Raw genomic sequence first — 10620 nt, 5'->3', positions numbered from 1 at the left:
TCTGCAGCAAGGGATTAACCGAATGCATTACAATTGACATGGATTGCACGGTGGAGATGTATGTGTTCCCCGAGGGGATTTGGTGCAGGGTGGGGGATCACCCAATCCTCTAGAGGATTAAATCCACCAGAGGATTAAACACTCCTGAACCGAACAAGGCCTCATGGTGAGCGATCTCCAGCCCCCTACCTCCCGCATCTTCGCCGCCAGCCTCCTCCCACGCGCTCTAGGTAGCCTGCGTCCTACCATCTTTGCGGCGCCGCCTGCGACTTCACCATCATGTAAATCCCTGTAGATGCGGGGAGCTGGAAATGGAGGATTGCCTCCGCCAGGCTGAGGGGTCGACCTGGAAGCCGCCTTGAATGACCACAACGGATCTGGCCATCAGCGAGTAGGCCGAGCCTCCTGCTCCGGCCACGGCCATCCCGACGTCGGATCTGGTGCTCATGCTATGTTCTTCTCCTCGTGCAACCCCTCCCCCATGTTTATTTTGGTTCGTCCTTGATCCCACCCATGCTGATTTTGTACCTCACGATGTACCACCTCTTCTTATGTTTCTGGATTCTTTTTGTAGCCTCCGTCCTACCCCGCTCTGCATCAACTAACTCGGCGCTGCATGATCCTGGGGCAACGAGGTTGATCGGATGGTGTTCGTCATGTTAGGAAGATGAGTGTGTAACTCATGGAGTGCAATCTGTTGCGTGTTAGGAAGTGGCCGTGACCTTGATGGGTTGGGGCTCGCCTCCCACACTTCTCTTCCTCGTGTACAACAACCATGGCGGCCCCTAGGAATGCTTGATCTAAAAATCCCTTGAATTCGTTGCCCAAGTTGAATCCTATGACCTGACTGTCTGTCATGGTGCAGGTGTCGAATTGTTGATGGAGGCTTTAGGTCGTCCTTCTCAAGGAGCTGAGGCTGGCCATTAAGGATCTGGGGTGAAGGTCATGTCATCTCTTCTCGTGGATCTAATGCCCAATGCTTCCACTGCTTATATTTTGAGCTCTTTGATCTGAGCAAAAACCATGGGAAGGTGAAGTTTACTTCCTTGGTTTGACTGAATTATGCATTCATCTTATGACACATTGAACTTTAGGAATTAAACTTTGGAAGTTCGGTAATGATATGTTATAATAATTATTTGAGTGATTCCATAGTTTACTTTTCTGCAGCATAGGGCTAAATGTTGTAATCCTCAGCAGCTCTCCTAAAATGATTCAGACCACTGAGGCTTACCACATATACTAAAAGGAACATGACTGGTTTTCTTGCATTTAATCCGACGCACACCCTTAATACTTCATGCAATTTCCTACAATAAAATCCAATTAGGCTCCTACTTCGTAGCGCACACCAATCTGTACTCTATTATGAGTTTGCCATTTAATTAGTTTACAGGAATGTTGCACCATAAAACATTAATTTGTCTATGATGAACTACAGATTAACTAGGATTTGATCATTTTGAGTATGCACTATTCTGGCACATGAATACTGTTTTAGTTGAATGAACCACATGTTCTGTGTGACTGGTTTGTTGATGTTTTTTTGCAAGAAATCAAACCGAGTGGTGATGGAATAGAGTGTTAAAAGTTATGAAGTTTAGCGTAACATGACTGCACTGGGATTTTGTTCTGTCTTTACCTGCGAATAAGCGCCTTCGGTAGTCGGTAGTCATGGCATTGGATTTTGATGTAATAGATAATAAAGCATTATAACAGTTAAAAGTCATGTGACACTTTAATAATATCCTTTGGGGGCTGTTTGATACCCGTCTACCATTCTCTCTCCTGTATTTGATAGACGGGAGGGATGCATGCACATGACTGCACTGGGATTTTGTTCTGTCTTTACCCGTGAATAAGCGCCTTCGGTAGTCGGTAGTCATGGCATTGGATTTTGATGTAATAGATAATAAAGCATTATAACAGTTAAAAGTCATGTGACACTTTGATAATATCCTTCGGTGGGTTGTTTGATACCAGTCTACCATTCTCTCTCCTGTATTTGATAGACGGGAGGGATGCATGCACATGACGGTTGAAGATTTTTCACCTTATATTATTAGTTTCGATAGCCTAACCTCAAGAATTTTGATTTACTGTAACGCCCCCCATGATACAGTTCATTACAACATGAGGGGCCTTGCAATTGTTTAGTGATATATATTTAAAATTTGCATGTTAAAATGTTTCCAAAGGAATATCTTGGACAGTAGCTTGTTCAACATACCTATGCTGACCTCAATGCTTTGTTGAAAATATCCTGATGTTTATTTTCCAATTTCTGCCGTCCAGAATTCACGGACAGGTACTGCTGAATCAATAGCAGCATGCCAGAAACTGAAGGCAGACAGACCTCCAAGCAGCATTTTGTGTCCTCCCAAAGGACATGCAGCAGCTGCTGCTTTCCAATCCTAAACGAGCCGTACTTCTTCAAGCGAGGCAAGAAAAGGTCTCAAGACTTGGGGACATTGTCTCCCAGACAAGTTTGTAGCAGTTCACTTTTTCTTTGTACTATTAATATTGCAATTCTTTTATCCACAGAGTAAAAAATTCGTACGATTTTTTATACATGGGTGCTGGCCTGCTGGATTTGACTCACTTTTATCCACAAAGTCTAAAATTTACACGCATTTTTTATATATACATGGCTGCTGGATTTGACTCAAATTACCTTTGTGTCTCACCCTGTATGATTCCACTAAAAAAAGTTTCATTGAAGAAACAGTAACATAACCAAATGATTTATTGTCTTGGTTCTTTTTTTATCTGCAGAAACTATATAGCTTAAGAAATCATATTTTACATTATGTAACAGTCCTGAGCATCCTCCATTAAAAATAAATAGGCAAGATTATTCAGATTGAGGATCTTAAGGAGTGATGTTAATGGTTGGTCTTATAGCTGGATGCCCATCAAATTGTAAGTACATAAGCATTAGGTTCTTCTATAATTTGTACGACAATGCAATTTGGATGTTACATGTAAACAATGTTACCCCTTACAGATAAAATTGTAGCAAACCAAGCCAGCATAATATATGCCCCTTTAAGAGGATGGTGGATGCCGGTATAATATCTATGTAGTGCATTTTTGGATTATGTAGAAGCTTCCAATTATTTAGAATGAGTATGGAACACAAACCGATGTGCTTGGTTTGTGCTTTGTGTTTCTATCACGACCTGTTTTAGAAGGCGCCAAGATGAATGTTAATTCATTAGAGGAGAATCAATCAAGCGATTTTATTTGCGAAATAAGTTTTTAATAACCATATTTCCACTTCATGGTGATTTGATAACCGATTTATGGTTTCTTCCACTTTAATTGGGAAAGATGCTGGGGTGCGAACTGTCCCGACAACGACACTTCTGCCTGCTGACTGCATGAAGGACTGCCTGGCTCAACCTCTATCTCAATGGTAAGTTTCTCTCTTTTTCTATCTTCTGGTCTCCTTGATTTTGGCTTTTGAGAAAGGATTGAAAGTAGTTTGTGCGATTCAGTTAACTCAATGCCCAACAATGTCGTCAATTGTGAGCAAGCAGTTACTTCAAATTCCATTGCCCAAATGCCGTATGTACGTACCCTGAGTACAAGAGACGATGGATGCAAAAGGTACTTCTGCGACAGTAAGATTAGATAGTCAAATTTTCTATACAAGCATCAATGTGCATTGGTATTGCAACTTCTGACATGGGATTTTTGTGTAGTCAGAAAATTAGGAACCTGAAGGGAAAATGGAAGGCGGCTTTGATCGACATTCAGCCCAGGTAACCTCAGCTTGCCCACTACTTACATTCATACTTCTTTTCATTTATCTCTTCTGCTCAATACAGGGGAACATCAAAGCTCATATGATTTTGCCCTTGTTTTTGCAGAGTACAAGGATGATCCCTACATCTATACTTTTGATATGCTGAAGCACATTGGCATTGAGCCAAGGCAGGTTAGTGCTGCACAAATTCTGTTAAATGTGGTTGGCACATCTATAACTCATTCCCTGTGCCTCTTGCGCGGCGGCGGCACAGATGTAGGGCAGTGGTGGCGGGTGCATATGTAGGGCAGCGGGAGCGGGTACAACCATCTTAGGGAGATCCTCTTCTCATATCATGCCCAGTTGTTACTCCTCCATTCGCTCGCCTCTCACCATATGTTCTACAATAGCACGATGGCGGCGGCACAGATGTGTGCAGCGGTGATGTTCTGCTCAAGGAGAGTCTCTGGCGGCTCGGCGGGGATGCGCTGACCCTCTCTACGTCAGCATTTTCTGGCGGCATCTGCCCCATCCATCGATGGTGTGGCGCCTTTGATCCAGGAAAGGAGGTAGTGGCCTTCTTCAGTGGTGTGTTGGATGTGACGTGCTGGGGCCCGTAGCTGCTTGGCGACGGCATGCCCCGCTGGTGTCAGGCCCTCTCTCCTTCGAGCTGGTGCGATTTTGTTCTTGCTGCAGCATTCCATGAGGACCTCGATGTTTTCGGCTCCTCTCTCTATTTTAGTCTACAGACTACATCAATTAAGGTTCAACTGTCTTATGTCTCTACTTCGTAGATTGTATACATGCACAAGCTAAATATAGGTTGCAAGAGGTTGGATGAAGATGCAACACATTCATGTAAATGTTGCTCCTGCACTGTGTTTATGCACACTTTTTAGGTGATTGTTCATTATTTAGTCAACTTCCTTATGTTTGTAATTTGTGTGATTGTGCACATTTTTAGGTGATTGTTTATACCTTTTAATTTGTGTAAAGTTCATGTTTGTAATGACTAATGAGGTGGCACTCTTGAAAAGTGAGAAATTATGCAGTATATCCACTTTCTTCTGTCTATTTTAAGTATTATTGTGGGTCTGCAGTATGAATCACTACACGCTGGAGAAGTTCCTGGAGGCGATCAGGAGCAGAGGCATCAAGATATGCCCTGGGTGCAATGCCTCGCAGGCTGTAGCACCTGCCCAGGTAAGTTCGTACTGTACCTGGACTGCAATTTGGTTTTATCTCTCCTCTCCTCCATTATTTTCATGTTCTCTAGAGGCTCCTATATTTGAAAAATTATTAGTAACCTAAAGTGCGCATCTACATGTACTGGGGTTAGGTAAACAACGTTCTAGATGAGTTGTTTGAATCAGAAAGGTCGAAGTCCATCCGATAAGAAGTAGACATGAGATGGGTGAGTGCCTGAGTAGTCAGAGGCTCAATACGGCTTTAAGATACTGTGGCCATATAATAAGTACTTTTAAATAAATTCAATTTGATTAAATGTATTTCACATCCAGGCCCTTGTGTTCAACTTTGTATTTATTGTTTACTTGCATAACATTAATCAGAACGTAGGTTCTTGATTTGCTATATGGCATGTGTCTCGGAAACAGACAGGAAATTGCCGAATAGTTATTGCATGGAATTATATTGTGGTTGTAATCTTGAATCGAGACAAATATTTTCCGAAGTTGGGAGATTGAGGTGGATGCTGCAACGCGAGTTTCATATCATCGCGTAACACTGTCTCCTGAAACACCGCATTCTTCCCGTGTGTGGTTGCGTCGGGGCTGTCGCCATCCTCCCGTGCATCGCATGTGTAGGGGACATGTTTTGTTATACTCTGCGTCGAGGTTCTCCTCGTTGTTCTGAGGGTCGAGGCCACATTATTCAAACTTTCTGTTTTTCTTGGTTTTCATCTATGATTCAACCTACTTGTTTCAGTTATGCATATGTCGGCAAGACAAGTTTTGCCTGCTCTGCTTCATATCAGTCTCTTCTCATCGCGGCCAGAGCTTGGAAGCAATTCAACTAGGCACCATGACGCTGGATGGAAGTACAACTTCTTGTCGGAAGGTATGTGACTTTGGTTATTCGAATGTACTTTATCCTATTAATCTGTTGGGCAGTTTATGATTGCTTGCTTATGTGATGTAGGTTCTTATATATGGTCTCTAGAAACACTCGCATGCAGACTCTCTGCCCTCGTTCGCCCGCCGCCGCCCTTCGTCCCTTCGCCACCGCCGCTCCATGCCTTCGCCGCTGCCCTCGCCCATCAAAGCCGCCGCCCTCCATCGGACGATCCACTTCAGGAGACGCCGCCGACCCCGTTCAGGACCAGCCGCCGATCACGTCCAGGATCCGACGCCGTTCCCCTTCAGAAGCCGCACGCCACCGCAGATCCATCCCCTGAAAAATCGAGACTCTTGAGATGGGCGATCGAGAGGGGATCAAAAGGAGTAACTTTCACCTGCGGCCGCAAAGGGCCTTTACACCGCCGCCGAGAGCCGTGCGCGGGTGGTGCGCTGTGAGCGGCCGATGGCCGCCGCTTTAGTAGCCCGCCAAGAGCTGTCGTCGTGCATTGGCTGTGTGCCGACTCGAACCAAGGAGTCGGCCATGGTCGAGGGCCAAGGCGAGCGCGGCCGTGGGGACTGTCAAGCGAGCGAACGCGCGCGTGCCTGAGGGCGGCCGCTGCTTGCGCTGCAATGGCGAGAGCGAAAGGTGCTATTCATGATATTTGCGTGCTTGTGTTTAATTAGATCAATTCTTGGGCCACCGAAAAGATGCTATCCAGGGTGTTTGATTTGTCTCCCGTCAGACTTATTTTTTTTGATCTTGTGCTTGACGCCAATTATTTATTCTTCTCAAAAAAAGGAGGAAGAGGAGACCCCTGGTGGCGCGGACATCCAACGACCCGGACATCGTTCTCCCGTGACGTCCTCCTCCAAGCCCGAATCCAGTGCCTCCTCAAGGTACGTTAGCCTGCAGCAGCAGCGTGAGCCTCTCACTGTATTTTTTTCCCTTTAGATCTTGCAGAACCAAACGTGACTCTGCACAAAATTTGCACGTCCATTTGCTGACATTGAAATACGGCACTTCTGATCTATTTCGTGATCCACATGAATATGCATAGCTTTGTTACATTATTTCAGTCATATATGTCACTCCGATCCATACTAGCCTCAAATATCATTCAGATTAACTTGCTTCAGAAATGGAGATAATTATAGATTTATTCCTGATTCTATCATATTAACTTGCTTCAGAAATGGAGAAGCGCCATGGTTGGCTGTTGCTTGAGGAAATGAGGAGATGCATATGTCTGCAATGTTGCTGGAGCACGCCTCCCCCCCTTGATGGCAATGGCGGATCAGCACGAACACGGGGGGAGAGGATCAGGGCGGAGAGCGGGGCGGTTGGTGGTGGATTTCTCCTTGGCTGTCTGTGGGGAAGTGCGGTGTGAAGGAGAGAGAGCGACATGGCCAAGGTGAGGTGGGTGTCATCCGGTTTTCAAGGCGAGGGCTCCAGCGAGAAATGTCCCGTACAGCGAGAAACCGAGCAGGAAGTGGAGGGTCCGGCAGGAAAAGTGAAGGGTGCTTCGTGGGATGGGGTTTTTGTGTTGGGACCGCGTTTGGGGATAACATGGGATAGTCTGGACAGTCACATTTCTCCCCCACACATGGGTTAGATTTGGATGAGCCTGAACTGTCGATGTTGAATTTTGGGGAGGCCGCTGGGTGCCCGTGTGATGTCCGAACACACCCGGACGTATGAGGGAGAAATGAGTTTCGACCTCGTAGACGACCTTAATCATTTGTATGCCCATAGCAACGCACGGGCGTTCTACTAATGAATATCTTAAGCGCATCATCTAGATAGTGATAGTTTTGTAATAGATGTTTAGTTGGAACATCACTCAGTTTGTTATATGGACATGTCGTTAATCTTTTATTTTTGTCAATTTACATTGCAAAAATTGGCTTCAATTATTCAATAATTGTGTTTGTGTTATATTGTTTGTCCATTTGAAATTTAATATGTAACTTTTGCAAACTATTTCAAGAGCCCGTGACAACGCACAGGCACTCTACAAGTCTATGAATAATATTTGAATCTTCTCTGAATTCTTTTATGTATGATTGAGTTATCTTTTCAAGTCTCTTGGAATTATCAGTTTGCTTTGGCCTACTAGATTGATCTTTCTTGCCATGGGAGAAGTCCTTAGCTTTGGGTTCAATATTGCGGTGTCCTTACCCAGAAAGGGTTGCAAGGCACGTATTGTATTGTTGCCATCGAGGATAAAAAGATGGGTTTTATATCATATTGCTTGAGTTTATCCCTCTACATCATGTCATCTTTCTTAATGCGTTACTCTGTTCTTCTGAACTTAATACTATAGATGCATGCTGGATAGCGGTCGATGTGTGGAGTAATAGTAGTAGATGCAGGCATGAGTCGGTCTACTTGTCACGGACGTGATGCCTATATACATGATCATGCCTAGATAATCTCATAATTATTCGCTTTTCTATCAATTGCTCGACAGTAATTTGTTCACCCACTGTAATACTTATGCTATCTTGAGAGAAGCCTCTAGTGAAACCTATGGCCCCGGGTCTATCCTTTATCATATAAGCTTTCGATCTACTTTTATTTGCATCTTTATTTTCTGCATCTATATTATAAAATACCAAACATATATTTATCTTATCATATTATCTCTATCATATCTCACTTTTGCAAGTGGACGTGAAGGGATTGACAACCCTTATCGCGTTGATTACGAGTTCTTTGTTTGTTTGTGTAGGTTCGTGGTACTTGTGAGGAGCCTCCTACTGGATTGATACCTTGGTTCTCAAAAAACTGAGGGAAATACTTACGCTACTATGCTGCATCACCCTTTCCTCTTCAAGGAAAACCAACGCAAGCTCAAGACGTAGCAAGAAGGATTTCTAGCGCCGTTGCTGCGGAGGTCTTCGCTCAAGTCAAGACATACCAAGTACCCATCACAAACTCATCTCCCTTGCATTTACATTATTTGCCATTTGCCTCTTGTTATCCTCTCCCCCACTTCACCCTTGTCATTTTATTTGCCCTCTCTTTCCCAATCTTCTCCCTTTTCCGCTTGCCTTTTTATTCCTCTCTCTTTTGCTTGCCTTTTTCTGTTTGCTTGTGTGTTGGATTACTTGTTGCTATGGCGCAAGATAATACCAAATTGTGTGATTTCTCTAATACCAATAATAATGATTTCCTTAGTACTCCGATTGCTCCTCTTAATGATGTTGAGTATTGTGAAATCAATGCTGCTTTGCTGAATCTTGTTATGAAAGATCAATTCTCCGGCCTTCCTAGTGAAGATGTTGCTACCCACCTAAACAACTTTGTTGATTTGTGTGAGATGCAAAAGAAAAAGATCCAGAGAATGAAATTGTTAAATTGAAGTTATTTCCGTTTTCACTTAGAGATTGTGCTAATGTTTGGTTTTCATCTTTGCCTAAAAACAGTATTGATTCTTGGAACAAGTGCAAAGATGCTTTTATCTCTAAGTATTTTTCTCCCGCTAAGATCATCTCCCTTAGGAACGATATTATGAATTTTAAACAACTTGATCATGAGCATGTTTTCCAATCTTGGGAAAGAATGAAATTGATGATTCGCAATTGCCCTACTCATGGTTTGAATTTATGGATGATCATACAAAATTTTTATGCCGGATTAAACTTTGCTTCTAGAAATCTTTTAGATTCGGCCGCTGGAGGCACGTTTATGGAAATCACTTTAGGAGATGCTACAAAACTTCTTGATAATATTATGGCTAATTATTCTCAATGGCACATCGAACGATCTACTAGTAAAAAAGTGCATGCTATAGAAGAAATTAATGTTTTGAGTGGAAAGATGGATGAGCTTATGAGATTGTTTGCTACTAAGAGTTCTTCTATTGATCCCAATGATATGCCTTTATCTACCTTGATTGATAATAATAATGAATCTATGGATGTAAATTTTGTTGGTAGGAATAATTTTAGAAACAATGCTTATAGAGGAAACTTTAATCCTAGACCGTTCCCTAGCAATCTCTCTAATAATTATGGAAATTCCTACAATAATTCTTATGGTAATTTTAATAAGATGCCCTCTGATTTTGAAAATAGTGTGAAAGAATTTATGGTCTCTCAAAATAATTTTAATGCTTTGCTTGAAGAAAAATTGCTCAAAGTTGATGATTTGGCTAGGAACATTGATAGACTTTCACTTGATGTTGATTCTCTTAAACTTAAATCTTCTTCTCCTAAGCATGATATCAATGAGTCTCTCAAAGCTATGAGAATTTCCATTGACGAATGCAAAGAAAGAACCGCTAGATTGTGTGCTAAGAAAGATAGCTTTGTAAAGGCGTGTTCTTCTAGTTTCCATGAAAATAATGATGAAGATCTTAAAGTTATTAATGTGTCCCCTATTAGATCTTTGTTTTGCAATATGAATCTTGATAATAATGGGACTGGAGAAGAGTCAACTTTATTTAGAAGGCGTCCCAAGAATTCGGAGTTTTTAGATCTTGATGCTAAATTTGGTAAAAGTGGGATTGGAGAGGTCACGACTTTAAATAGTATTGAACCCACTATCTCGGATTTGAAGGAATTTGATTATGGTAATTGTTTTTTAGAAAGTTGTATTTCCTTGTTACAATCCATTGTTAATTCTCCTCATGCTTATAGTCAAAATAAAGCGTTTACCAAACATATTGTTGATGCCTTGATGCAATATTTTGATGAAAAACTTAATTTGAAAGTTTCTATACCTAGAAAACTTAATGATGAGTGGGAACCTACTATAAATATTAAAATCAAAGACTATGAGTGTTT

General features: G+C 42.4%; 1 long non-coding RNA gene across 15 annotated transcripts; it reads left to right on the top strand.

The window, feature by feature from the left end:
* The first annotated feature begins 20 nt into the window (after positions 1 to 20).
* Positions 21 to 7765, top strand: LOC123046174 (uncharacterized). Of its 15 annotated transcripts, none has more exons than XR_006422007.1 (13): positions 27 to 493; positions 575 to 1031; positions 2296 to 3418; positions 3501 to 3612; positions 3708 to 3767; positions 3876 to 3943; positions 4026 to 4424; positions 4546 to 4650; positions 4852 to 4954; positions 5699 to 5830; positions 5912 to 6475; positions 6629 to 6726; positions 7021 to 7765. It is a non-coding gene; the product is annotated as an uncharacterized lncRNA (long non-coding RNA). The 15 variants fall into 15 exon arrangements; XR_006421995.1 differs by having other exon boundaries at positions 29 to 493; positions 2296 to 2452; positions 3334 to 3418; positions 3712 to 3767; positions 4026 to 4650; XR_006422006.1 differs by having other exon boundaries at positions 24 to 493; positions 4852 to 5830.
* Positions 7766 to 10620: the final 2855 nt, after the last annotated feature.

Source organism: Triticum aestivum, chromosome 2B, assembly GCF_018294505.1.
Source record: "Triticum aestivum cultivar Chinese Spring chromosome 2B, IWGSC CS RefSeq v2.1, whole genome shotgun sequence".
Classification (NCBI taxonomy): domain Eukaryota; kingdom Viridiplantae; phylum Streptophyta; class Magnoliopsida; order Poales; family Poaceae; genus Triticum; species Triticum aestivum.
This window is presented reverse-complemented; position numbering and strand designations above follow the sequence as displayed.